Here is a 12,211-nt window from a genome sequence, read left to right on the forward strand (position 1 = left end):
ACAAGAGCCGGCGCAGCCACGAAGACCCAGCACAGCCAAAAATACATACAGGTTTTTTTAAAAAAAGGAATTCCAGGAACTCATCTGGCTCTGCTGCACACCAGCCCTCTAGACCTCAGTATTCCCATCTGTAAAACAGGCACATCAGCCTTGCTGGCTTCACAGGGAAGCAGGGAGAATTCGATATTCTGGAGTCAGAACAGACAGACTTGGGCAGAACTGGAGGCCTCGCGGCACTGGCAGAAACAGAACCCAGGGTCAGCTTGGGCCCCCATCCAGCAGACAGCCCAGTGACTCACAGCTCCACCCCTTGACAGCAGAGCATTCCAAGGCTGCCGCCACCACCGCTGCACTGCCTGAAGCCGAGCTGAGCTCCTGATGCTTCAGGTCCCCCCCTCCACCCCTGTTGCTGCTTCCAGGAAGACTTCCTGGGGCTCCAGCCTCTCCCACCCTGGCACCTTCTCCAGGGAGGCCTCTCCAGGGCCATAGGGCAAGTCTCCCATCGCTCCCTTCCCTTCCCCAGCAGAGCCTGCAGCCCAGGACAGGCTCCATTAGAGGAGGGGGCTACTGCTCTGATGACGGTGAAGAGAGACTTCACTGCACTTATTTCTCCTGGTTTTCCCTTCCAGTTTATTCAGGTGGCCAAAATGTTCGCCTCATCTGTTCAGGTTGAGATGCTCCCCTGGCCTGGCCTTGCACCCTGGTCCTACTGTAGTCTGAGCCCCCAGCAAGGCCCCAGACCTCTCCAGCTTGAACCCCAAACCAACCTCTGGTGTCCAGTCCCAGCCCTCATATTCAACCATATCCCTGGGCTGAACCCTGACCCCGGGCTGAACCCGGATACGCAGGCTGGGACTCCATTTCTGCCCAGGGCTGAGCACAGGCCCCACCCCACTCAGTGCCCCTCCCCCTTCCTGGACCAGACTGAGTATGTTCTCCGGAAAAGGAAGTAAGTGGACTCCTGACCCTCTGCCCTTCCTGTCTGGTGGTAACTTGCACTGTCACCACAAAACAATTTCGAGAACATGGTCTTTATCTCACTCCTTATTCCCCCATCACCTTACTTTGACAGATGTCAAGGAGGCTGGGCTCGCTGGAGTCCACTGGCTACAGAGGAGCCTGGGCTGTGTTCCTGTCCTGCCTGCCAACCTACCTAGGGCAGCTCCTTCCCAGCTCTGAGGCTCAGTCTTCCCATCTGTACTACAGATGCAGGACCTTCCCAGATTCCCAAGCCTACAACTTGGAAATGGACTGTGGGTAAGGGCATGGTCCAGACCCCCTGTGTCTGACACCCAAAGTATTGAATGAGTGGTAGCCTGGTGGAGCTGATGTTGGCATGCAGAAAGGAAGGGGGAAGGGGATCTAGACTGGCAACAGGAAAAGATACGGACGCTGGACCTAAAGGAGTGAGGGGAATGTGAGCATCGGGGAGGCCTCCCTGGAGGAGGTTAGAGTGGCAAATAGACTAAAACATTGGGAAGGCTTCTCTGAAGTAGGTGAGGAAGTGAGTAGGGCTAGAGCATCATGGAGGCCTTCCTGGAGGAGATGGAATGGGATTAGAGCATCAGAAAGGCTTTAGGAACCAGATGGTTTCAAGAAGGAAGAGGCCAGGGCTAAAAGGAACCCTCCAAGCCTGGTCCACCCTGCCACCCTTCCCCCTCACTCTGTAAGTTCTTTTTCTCCCACATAAACTCCACAGATTAGGGTTCTTGTCTGCCTCGTCTCCATAAGACCACTAGCCTCTGCAGCAGTACCTGAGGCATCGTAGGCGTTCAATAAATATTTGCCATAGTGATCATTACAGTCCTGGCCCCATTACACAGATGGGAAAGCAGAGAGGAGAGAGGGAACCCCAAGGAGCTTAAGACCCCAGCCCACAGCAGGGAATGGATGGCAGTGTCTGGAACTCTTGTCCTCTGGTCCCCAGCAGGAACCCAGGGGACTGAGAACCATCACAGGCAGAGGCCACAGGCCTCAGAGCCCAACAAATTTGCATATGATTTTCCCTGAGACTGTCACCCTTTTTTTCTCAGATGAGGAAAGTAGGGCCCAGCAAGGGACAGGGGTGGGTCTGGGGTCACACCTCAGGTCAGGGCAGACCCTTCCTGCTCCACTCTGGGGCCCCGTTCCCTGGTTTAGGACCCAGGCTCTGAAGCCAGGCTGCCAGGCCAACGCCCCTTCCTGGTGGTGTGCCCATCCACGGGCAGGTGACTGATCTCTGTGCCTGGGTTTTCCCCATCTGCAGAATGGGGTTAGCGGCAGTATCACTGCCCAGGTGGCTGGGAGGAGTAAAGGGAGGAACGCCCTTACCGGGCTCAGAACCGGGCCTGCCCCTAACGGAGCCCCGTAAAACTGAGTTGTTGTGTTGCTGTTGTTGTGATTGCCTGGGACACGCGGTGGCCCAGATGGAGGCGCGGGCGGCACAGGCAGCTGTGAGAGCTGACGTCAGGCCCTCCACACTCCCTCCCGCCTGGATCAGATTCAGGTGACTAAGCACGGCTGTGCAGGAGGTGCCCCGGGGAGGCCCCCGGTTCCTGCCTGTGTCCAGGCGACAGGGCCTGGCACCCTGTGTGTGAGGGTGTGTGTCAAGTGAGAGAATATGGGCGAGCAGGGCTGTCAGCTCTGGGTAACAGTGTGTGTGGGGGGAGGGGGTTCTGCACACAGGAGCCCGTCTGCCCGGAAACAAAAATCTACGGCTGTGGTCTACATTCGGTGGTTAAGCATGTTCATGTGCGTTGTGTGTCTTGGGGTCTTTGTGTACCCGTGCCCCAGGATTGGGGGAGGGGGTGGGCCCTGCACCCGCTGGGTGCCACGGGAACCTGATCTCAGAAAGTCAAGTTGGAACCTCCCACGTTCCCACACAGTCACCTGTCCACCAGCCCGGGGCTGCCTGCTGGGCTGGGCTGTATGTCTTGGGTAGGACCCATCCCTCTCTGGAAGCTCACCCAGGGCGTTTCTCAAGGCCATCCCCAAGCTTAAGCCCTTAAGTCTATAGACACTGTATAGAAACTGACTCGGCGGCTAGCTAGGAGCCACATGGGCATAAAGAAGGACAGACAGGCTGGCAGCCAGGCCCAGGGCAGAGCAAGGACTTCTACAGGCATGGGGAGCCTCCTAGGGACCAGCTTGGTCCTGCAGGTGAGAATGGCCAGGCTCAGGCCCTTCCTCACTGAGAAGCGCGACCCCCAGCTGTCCTCCCAGACTGGGGCTATGTTGCCCTGGACACATCATTGAACTTTTGGAGCCTCAGTATGCTATGTGAATAGGATAGATAGCCCCCATCCTGCCATCTCCCAGGGCTATGGGAGGAAGTGAATGAGACTATGGACGTTGAAGCAGATTGTGTCTGAGTGATGTGGGGTTAGGATATGTCTGTCACAACCACCGAGAGAGAGAGCCTTGTTGTGCACACAAAGTGCAGCCTCAAGGACTTCCCTGGTGGTCCAGTGGTTGAGAATCCGCCTGCCAATGCAGGGGACACAGGTTCGATCCCTGATCCAGGAAGATGCCACATGCATCAAGGCAACTAAGCCTGTGTACCACAACTACTGAAGCCCGCACGCCTGTGCTCTGCAACAAGAGAAGCCCATGCACACAACGAGGGAGTAGCCCCTGCTCGCTGCAACTAGAGAAAGCTCACGTGTAGCAACAATGACCAGTGCAGACAAAAAAGAAAAAAAAAGTTACTCTTAAAAACACAAAAACAAACAAAAAGCCCACAAAGCATAGCCCCATATCTACCCCTGGGTCGAGGATGGCCTGGCACATTACCCAGCTCAGACTTCTCCTTCCAGGCTATGTCCCTCATCCCTACCTCATTCCCAGGTATCTGGCTGCTCCTAAGGGATGCAGGGGGCTTCCCAGGAGGCCCTCCTGGTTGCCAATGCAGGAGACACAAGAGACTTGGGTTCGATCCCTGGGTCAGGAAGATCCCTGGAGGAGGGAATGGCAATGCACTCCAGTATTCTTCTCTGGGAAATGCCATGGACAGAGGATCCTGGCGGGCTACAGTCCATGGAATCGCAAAGAGTCAGACATGACTGAAGGGACTTAGCCCGCAGCGCACAGGGGATGCAGACCCTGGCTCCAGACCCCACAGGACCAGGTCTCCTCTTCAAGATGAACCTCATCACCTTGGTCCCTCAGAGGAGGCTCAGAGGAGGACAGAGCAGGCATATCTTGGTCTCACCCACACTGGTTCAAGCAGCCCCGCCTGGGATGAATGTCTTCAGATCTCGCCCTGAATTCTGGAAGGCCGCTGGGAATCTCAGGGCCAGGTTGAGCAGGGGCCCAGCTACCATCTAGGCAAGACAAGACATGGCCCTGGTTGCCAGGGGACAGGCCAGAAGGGAAAGCTGTAAGGAGGTGGTCTGGTCCCCTGGGACCAGACATAGAAGGTGGCCTTGGTATCCCTAGGCTGCCTCACAGGAGCTGTGTTTATGCTCCTGACAAGTGTCTGGATGGCCCTGGCAACGGGTGGCCTCCGCGGCTCCCGCCTCCGCGTGGGATGACTCAGTCCCCTCGGGGGAGGCCCAGGCGTCTGGTGCCAAGTCATGCTGGAGGATGCCTGCTGTGACAACGCCCCCTCCCACCATCCCCAGGGAGGCCCCAGCCACTGAGGTGGGCTCTGCGCCTAATTCAGCCCAGCAGCCCTTAGCACATCCTCAGTGGCTCCTGCTGATGTCCTCCAGATCCTCCCTCCTCTCTCTGCCCCTCCTCATCCTCCAAACCAGGTCCATGCCTCCAGCCCAACTCCTTCCAGCCAGCTGCCTCCTCCCCTCGGTGCTCCCCGGCAGCTCGGTTCCAATTCAGCTCAGCATTTCCCTCGAGTCCGCTCTTCCTCCTCTGTCCCCATCTCAGAGATGAGTGCCATCATCCTCCCAGTTCTCCCAGGCCAGAAGCCTGGCAGCCCTCCTTATCACCCATCGTTTCCCTTTTGCCCATCCTTAACCCCCGAACCGTACCCCACTTACTCTCCATTCTGGCCGAAAGTCCCAAACTGCAGACTCTCTTGTGCTGCCAGCCCTTCAGACAGGCTGTGCCTTCTGCCAGGAACACACCTCCCTCTCCTTGGCTGCTGGAGGACAATTCAGACATCTCCTCCCTGATCTCCCCACAGCTGGGTGAGGTCACCAAACTTAACTCCTTAAAAAGTCCAGATCCAGCCCTCCACTTTCCTTCCCCACTATTTCCTCCATACCTGCCACCCACCCCCAGGCTCACACCTCAATCCCACCCCACCCCATCCTCCATACCACTTCCTAGAGGGGATATTGCTAACATGCAAGTTAATTTGGTCTCAGTTCTTCCAGACCTGGCCTTCCAGGATCTTGGAATCTGAAGGACAGAAGAGCAGGAGACCTTGCTCTGAGCAGCGAGGAGACTGGGGCTCAGAGGCTGGGAAGCAGCCAGGGAACCCAGAGCCATTCATTCACATGAAAAAAACTCAACTGAGCACTTGCTGTATGTGCCAGGCACGGTGTTAGGTGCCAGGAGATAAAGCATCAAACCAAAAAGACAAAGTCCCTGCTTCAGTGAAGTTTAATTTCTAGTGGGACAAGAAGCAACAAACAAGAAAGCTGGGAATTAATAGATGGCATGTCAAGTGGTACATGCTGTGGAGAAAAAAATTACAGTTGTCTGAGGGGAATCAAGAGTGAGGCCCAGGAACTTCCCTGGTGGTCCAGTGGTGAAGAATCCACCTTGCAATGCAGGGGACATGGGTTCCATCCCTGGTCAGGGAACCAAGACCCCACATGCTGCTGAGCAACTAAGACCACGTACCACAAAGAGTCCATGAGCCGAAGATCCTTCAAGGAAAGATCCCACATGACTCAAACAAAGATTCCATGTGTCAGAACTAAGACCCAATGCGTCCAGATAAGACGGTGATCATGCTATCTGAGGAACAGCAAGGGGGCCGATGTCCTTGGAGTGTGGTGTCCATGTGTGAGAGGTACCTGATGGCAAGCAGAGCTCCACCTTGATGAGAAGGCACAGTCATTCACTGTGCCTGGTCTCAGGGATGGCTTCCTGGAGGAGGTGGCATTTAAGCTCCTGATCGCTGAGTAAGAGTTTCAGAGGAGGCTATGGAAGGTCACACTGTGCATGACAGACAGCCACTTCCTGGCTGGGACGCAGGGCTTGGCCTCGGGGGTCTTTTTGGACAGAGACCAGGAAATCTCAAAAGCCAAAGGAAGGGTCTGAGTAGGGGAGTCACTGCGTTGGATGAGATTAAAAAAAAAGAACCCTCTGTCCTCTGTGGGGACTAGGGCTAACAGGCCAAGGAAGAGGCAGGGGTCCCCAGAGTCTGTGGGCCTAGGATACAGTCTGGCACTCGGTGGGTGCTCCATCTGTATGCTCTAGAGGGAAAAATGACGGATGTGGGGGCGACCAGTGCATCCTCAAGGACACAAGCTGTTTGCTCCTGCAGACTCCCCACCCCCGTGGCGGATATAAACCCCATGTGTGCCCACCCAGACATAGTCCTGTGACCTGGGACATAACCTTCTCTACACACTCCTGTACCCCGAAGACACACATACACACACCACTCCCGGAGCAGGCGCACGCCCATGTCCGCGTGACCCGCCCTCACACACCACTCCATCCAGTAAATGCACCCCCCTCACACACACAGGCACACTCCTATGCCCACGTGACACACGCACACCCGCCTCCAAACACCACACACAGGTCCTCGAGCACGTGTGCACCCTCCGAGCTACCAGTTCTGCGCCTGTCAGGCCGCAGCCACCGCAGCCTCCACCTCCACCGCCCCCCTCCGCCCCCGCCCCAGCCAGGAGGACTGCGCAGCGCAGCCGAAGCCACGAGAGCGTTGCATCTGTCCCATTCATCCTCCAGCCCCAGCTCCTGCAGGAAGACTCGGGGGAGGGCCGTGTGGGCGGAGCGCTCCGCGCAGATCCACACGTGGGTGCCCCAGTCTGGGCCCACTCCTCATAGGCACGGCCTCCCACCAAGAGCAGGGAAGGGGGTAGTGCGCTGGGTATGGACGCGGTCCCGCAGATCAGAGCTAGGCATGGGACGCAGACGGCGGAGCGTCCTCGGAGATGCGGTCCCGGGTCCCGGGTGCCGGCGCAGACAGATGCAGGCTCCCGCAGGAGGCACCCCAAAGACTGGGCCCCGCAGACCGAAGGGGGAGGATCCCCGCATGGACTAGGTCTGGGCTGTCTTCGCAACCTCCCAGACCATCCCTCTCCCCTACAGGCTCCGGGCAGACGATCAGGCGTTCGTCCCCTCACGCTCCCCCGCCCTTGACCCCCCCACCCCCCAAGCCGACCCCTACCTCAGCGTCCAACGACAGTCTCCGCGGCCCTGCGGGTTGCCAGGCTCGCTCCCGCGGCGCGCACCCCGCCCCGCCCGCCTTCCCAGGGCCGAGATCACCGAGCTCAGACCCGCGGCGCCGCGGCTCCAGGCTGCGCTCGCTCCTCCGCCAGCTGCCGCGCCCGGCGCGCGCTCATTGGTGGAGCTGCGCGGCCCTCCTCCGGAGTTGCCCAATCAGAGCCCAGGACTCTCGCCCGGCTCCCGGAGGGGAGGGGCCGCGGCGGGCGGTGGCTCCAGAGAGGCACCTCCCCCTGCGGCGGGACCGGCCTCGTCACGCCCCCATCGCTACCTGGGGTCCCCCGAAATCCTTCCAGGCCGCGGCCTGCGCCCCTTAGCGGGGCCTGGAGGGTACGGGTGCTTCCCTACGCTTTGTCCCCCAGCCATCTCGGCCTGGCAGGGGCAAGAGCGCACCCCCGCCCTCGGGGGCCGGTATGAGGCGCAGTGTGTATTAGGGGAGGGGCGAAGCGAGATCAGCCACTGGATGGGGCCCAGGCCTAGGGCCAGGGAGAAAGGCCTTGAATGGTAGACTCAGGAGTTTAGCCTTCTGCTGCTGTGGGGTGTAGGGGGAAAGGGAAGCGGTTCTAACATAATGCTGGGGTCAGAATCGGGTTGTCACTTGGGGAAGGGACCTATGAGCAGGCAACAGGAATAGCCTAGCTGGGGCGGGAGGTCTTGAGCTTGGAGGTAGCCCACCTCTTCCCTGGCGAGTTCATCAGTTATTGGTTCAGTTACATTCTGCACTTGTATACCCTCTGGCACCTCACTCCACCACTTGTCCAAGATGGAGCCCCATATCACACCTGCAAACCTAGCCTCTTGCGTCCCTGTCTCAATCTGGAGCCAGAAACCTGGGAGTCTGGATAGCCAACCCCTTTCCTGTTCCAACCAGTAGATCACCAAGCCCTGCCCAACTTCCTTCTTAAATATTCCTGGAATCCAGCCACTTATTTCTACTTCTCTGTCCCTCTCTTATCTCAGATCACTGTCTTCCTGCACCTGAATTGCTACAGCCGCCTCCTCCTGGGACTCCCAGCCCCAAGCAACCTCGTCGCCCTCCCCCACCACCCTCACCCACTTAGCTTTTCTCTACCTGGTGTCCAGAACAATATTTCAGAAACACAAGTCCAACTGGTCAGCTCCTGCTTAGGAGTCTCCCATGGCTCAGCAGTACCCTGGGAATAGATCTAATCAGGCTCTCCATGACATCAGTCCTAACCACCGGCTCTACTCCTTTCAGGGCTTGATTCAATGCTTCTTCTACCAGAAACCCTTCCCCATGACCTCACTGCACAGCACGGGTTAACAACCTTCCTTAGGGACTTCCTTGGAAGTTTATGGCATCTGTTTACTTGCCTGTTCCCCTCTCTGAACTGTGAGCTCCTTGACGGCAGGACTGTGCCTGATTCATCCAGCACACAGCTTGACACATTGCATGAAAGATGTTTGTTGAGTGAATAATTAATTTTATATGGCAATCAGGGGATCGGATGTGTGGGGTTGGAGTTCAGGGAAGAGAGCTGGGCCAGTGAGGCGTTTTGAGGAGTTATCAGGAAGGACCCATAGTAGAGCCATGGGAAAGGGTGAGATAACTCAGAGCAAATACACAGGGGCTGAGGACAGACAGTTTTAGGGGAGAAAAAATCTCTGTAGTAGTATAGTGTTAGACGCTCAGTCATGTCGGACTCTTTGTGACCCTATGGACTGTAGCCCACCAGGTTTCTCTGTCCATGGAATTCTCCAGGCAAGATTACTGTGGAGTGGGTTGCCATTTCCTCCTCCAGGGGATCTTCCCAACCCAGAGATCGAACCCAGGTCTCCTGCACTGCAGGCAGATTCTTTACCATTTGAGCCACCAGGGAAGCCCCAAAATCTCTGTAGTAGGCAGAATCAGTTCTGACTTACATAACAGAAATTCCACATAAAAGCCTCAGGGTAAACAGTCCTGAGTTGGTATTGTAAGCAGATAAAGTAAGGAGTCCCAGAGAAAAAGAACCAAATGTAGCATTTTGGTATAAGAGAAGTCATTTGTGCCCTAAGCCGCTTTTGTGATCCAAGCCTGGCCACAATGCTTGTCTTTGAACAGGTCTCAATAATGAATGAACAGGTCCCAGTAATTAATGATTTTAAAGGAACAAAAGAATGCAGGATCAAACAACTGTTGTCAGGCAAAGAAGTAGCAGCAGCAAAGATGATATATCAGTGGTAAAGACCCCGCAGTTCTGTTTCAATGGTAAAGATTAGCCTGAAGCACTTTCTTGAGTTGTTTTGCAGAATTGAAACCCCCTTCAACCACTAGATCAACCGAAACCTAAGGGATGACCCTGAGCTTTTCTGACCCTCCTGTCAACCTTTGCCCCAGTTCTATGATACTAAACTCCCCAAGCCTCTTCATGAATAATAAGCATGTGCCCTAAGCTTGAAACTTCCCCAGTTTTGCTGTTCCAAGAGACACTGTTACAGAGAAAGATCCCCAGTGTTCTCCTTACTTGCTACAAGTAATAAATCCTTCCTTCTCCCACTCTTTGGCTTGGTTGTGTGTTTTCACTGGACACCCACTACAAGATGAACCTAGTTTGGGGGCAACAGTTTTGCTCCAGCTCTGCTCCACGAAGACCTCCCAGATGTGACTCTTTCCACTCACTGCTCCAGCAACCTCTGGATTTGACTCTTGTCCTCATGATTCAAGGTGATGGCTAGAGTTCCAACCATCACATACGCATTCCAGGCAGTGAGATGGAGACAAAGATAAAGAACCGGGCAAAAGATCTACCAGCTTTCTTTTAATGAAAGTTCCCAGAAGGTGTCACATGACACTTCTACAAACATCCAATTAGCTATAACTTAGTCACATGACCAGAGCCAGTTGCAAGAGGTGGCTGAGAAATGCAGCTTCTAGGCAGCCTCATACCCAACCAAGAACCAAAGGCTGTATCACTGTAGAGACTACATATCTGGGGACAGCTTGCTGACTCCACCATTGGCAGAGAGGATAGACGGAGGGGCAGAGCACTGCTGTGTACCAGGCTCCATGCTAGGTACTTTATATATCTTAGCCCAACCTGAGTAGAGGCTATTATTATCCCTGACTCACAGAGGCAGCTTGGTGAGGTAAGCAACTTGCCCAAGTACATATAGTGGCAGAACTGCAATTCAAAACTATCTTTTCCCTATATACTAGGCTGGCTAGGAAAATCAGGGGAGGGTGGGACCTAGGAGTTGCTGAAAGGAAATCTTTCAACAAAGCAGGGCTTGGCCAACAGTGTCAGAGACTGACAGGCCAAGCAGGATATGGGCTGAAGTGTCTGCTTGAATGTGGCAACAAGGGCACTGCTGGTAACCTTGGCAAGGGCATCTAGAAAGGTGGTAGGGGCTGGAGGCCAATTGTAGAGGGGGGGATGCAGAGGGAATACGTGTAGACTGGTCTTTCCGGAATGGTGTTGGCAGTGAAGGGAGGGCAGGCCGAGTAGCAGGGAAACAGAAGGGCGAGAAGGTAGCAGGGTGGAGAAGCAGGGTGAGAAGGAGGTGGAAGAGGGGAGCAAACGCAGGAGTGGGAGAGGAGAGACAGCCTCTGGTGGGAGGTCTCCAGGCTGGGTGAGGTTTGGAAATCAAGAAGGAATCCTCTGCTTGCTCAGGAGGGAAGGAAACAGGAGGTGCAAAACTGGGTAGCTCCAGAGAAGGAAGAAGAGGGAAAGTTCCTGTTTTGTAAAATCCGAGACACAGCTCTTGGCTAGGGAAGAGGGCAGAAGGCCAAGGGCCTGGGGGCAAGGGGTGGGGCTAGCCTATGCCATCCAATATGGTAGCCAGTAGCCACATGTGGCGATTTAAATTAACACAAATGCAATTAAACATCCAGTTCCTTGGTTGCATGAGCCACATTTTAAATACTTAATGGCCACACGTGAATACTACATTGGGCAGCACAGATAGAGAACGTTCTGTCAGTGGTGTCGGACAATGCTGCTCTAGACAGAGCATGGTGATGGGGGTGCCCAGAGACCCCATGTGGCCGGAGGGTCATGCCCACAGCAGGGTCCCTGGAGACCCCTCCCACACTGTCTCCATTCAAGACCTGCCTCTCCTCTTTGGGACTCCAGCACAACTCTCTCCTAGGACAGCCAGCCCCTTCCCCAGCCCAGCTTTCATGAGGCCATGCCTGGGGTCTCTAATTGTCCCAGTGCTAGGCCTTTCAAAACCAGGGGAGGGGCATGTGGAAGACTGGGAAGAGCGCCGATGTTCAGGCGCTGTGCCAGGACAGTGGCCCATGGATAAAGGTGAACCAATCCCCAGTACTGCCTCTGCGGGGCTCAGGGCTTAAGGGTCAGCTCACCACCTCCACAGAGAGATCCAGGAGGACCTCAACGGTCACTCAGCTCAGCCCTGAGTTTCACAGCTGGGATGCTGAGTTTCAGAGAAGGCGGGAAAGAAAAGGCAGAAGGTAGAGGTCTTCACCATTCCTTTTATTATCCTCTACCCCTTGATTTCTCAGACCTTGTGTTAATAGAGCTGGGCAGGCCTCAGGAGCCGGGGCTGGGTCACGGGCAGAGAGCCCAGGATTTGGCTGAGGTTCCCACCCTGACCAGAGGTAGCTGAGTAAGGATCCATCACTAAGAAGGGCCGTCCTGGCCTCACACACTTCAAGATAACACATCCCCATGGAGGCGACAAGGCGTGGACCATGAGTCTGTGCCTGGGGGTGTAGGTGTGTTCAGATGGTTGTGTTTGCAGGGCCCAAGCTGTTCAAACACACAGTGTGGATGGGAGGAGGTTGTGCATGTGGGTGAGTGCACGTGTGTATGTGTGCATGAGACACTGTGTGGCTTGTGAGCACATTACACACCTGCTCAAGGCCTGCACCTGCCGGGTGATG

General features: G+C 55.6%; 1 protein-coding gene across 2 annotated transcripts in view; it reads right to left on the reverse strand.

Annotated features, from left to right (window-relative positions):
* The window catches only part of CAMKK1 (calcium/calmodulin dependent protein kinase kinase 1), a 29,836-nt gene extending 22,380 nt beyond the window's left edge, over positions 1-7,456 (reverse strand). The window contains exon 1 of one of the 2 annotated variants that reach the window (XR_009731270.1): positions 7,307-7,388. The gene's annotated coding sequence lies outside the window, so the exon portion shown is untranslated. Of the gene's footprint in view, positions 1-7,306 lie in introns of both variants that reach the window. The other variant, XM_061390731.1, reaches the window with a different exon arrangement.
* Positions 7,457-12,211: the final 4,755 nt, after the last annotated feature.

Source organism: Bos javanicus, chromosome 19 (genome assembly GCF_032452875.1).
Source record: "Bos javanicus breed banteng chromosome 19, ARS-OSU_banteng_1.0, whole genome shotgun sequence".
NCBI lineage: Eukaryota > Metazoa > Chordata > Mammalia > Artiodactyla > Bovidae > Bos > Bos javanicus.